Below are 1,483 nucleotides of genomic sequence, written 5' to 3' on the forward strand. Positions count from 1 at the left end.
ACCATGTTTTCTGTCATGTTTATAAAAAACGACATCTGTATTAAATCTGAAAGTGGTTTATTTGGTAAAATGTGAGAAGTAGGAGACATACACCAGGTGACCTCACCATCTTGACTCTTTGCGCATGTGCAGACCTACGGTAACTCAGAGAGGTCAAATTTCAACATAACTGTATTCACAGTCAGTATTCTACACAGTTGTTACTTTTATGTTCTGTGTGGATTTATTTGTTTATTTTTTAAGTTAGTCTCTTGAATGTCTTGTTATTTTTAATATTTTGTGTTCATTGTGAATAAATTACATGAGTGTAATATGATTTCTGTTGAATGGCGTTCTAAAACATTACAATATATTATTACAACTGCAGGTCTACAATGTACTTGAAACAAATAAGCAAAAGTAAAATTACCTTAACAGAAAATGACTGGTAAAAATAAATTTCACCGTGAAAAGTACTTAAGTAAGTTATAAACCTGTTCACAAAAATCTTGAAAGTAACAGTATTTTTCCATGCTCTCTAACAAATAAACAGTTTAATTTATTTAACCAAACTGGTTCCACTAAACCAAGTTAAGTAAATTGATCAATTTAAAAGAAAATACGTATATTGCCTCAAATTTACTCTATTATGTTTGGTTACTAACCTCTCTCTGTGTGTGCGTGTTTTTTTTTTTGTGTAAGGCACTATTTTTACGTAAAACGATTATACAGCCTATTATTTAAGTGTTTAGGGAAAAAATAGATATAAATGGGTTCTTCCATATTCATTACCACTGCTAGTACTAGTTTTTACTATTTTTTATAAATGTGTGTATAATTTAGTTTTATATTTTTATTTGTAAATGTAAAAGTAATGTAAACGTCATCTCTGTATATATTGCTATTACTTTACCTATATGAATAACTTTATTTTTATAAGAATGCCCTTTATAAGTATGTCATTTTATAACGCCAAATCTCACATTTACAACAAAACAATCCGTTTGAAAATCCGATGAAAATTGATGAAGTTACGGTTATTTTATTAGTAAATGCACCATTCACGTTCATGTTAAGAGTGGGAGTGCTGTCTGTATCAAGATGGCCGCCGTGTGACGACGTCTGTCTCCATTGGACAACAGCGGGGGCGACCTATCCAGCCTTATGTTAATCTGTGGTCTGTGCTGCTTTGCTGACTTGTAATCTTCCTCAATCATCTGGTTTAAAATGCTTCAAGCACAGAACATGGTATGCGATAGTGCAGTGAAGTCAGTCCATTTGACTTGAACAAACTTTACCTATGTCTTCTGAAGGTTTTAGTTTTTGGGAAAATAATGGACATTAACTGCGTTCTTGGGTTTTTTTCTTTTGCCAAGGCTTCTCTTGCTGCAGTTTCCTCTCTGGCTGTGGCTCCTTCAGTTTTAGTGTATGAAGCCTTGAGACAGCAGGCAGTGGGGACGGGTCGTCAGTGGACTGCTTTCACCTCTCTCCAGTGCCTCCATGT

Source organism: Austrofundulus limnaeus, unplaced genomic scaffold, assembly GCF_001266775.1.
Source record: "Austrofundulus limnaeus strain Quisiro unplaced genomic scaffold, Austrofundulus_limnaeus-1.0 Scaffold596, whole genome shotgun sequence".
Taxonomy (NCBI): Eukaryota; Metazoa; Chordata; class Actinopteri; order Cyprinodontiformes; family Rivulidae; genus Austrofundulus; species Austrofundulus limnaeus.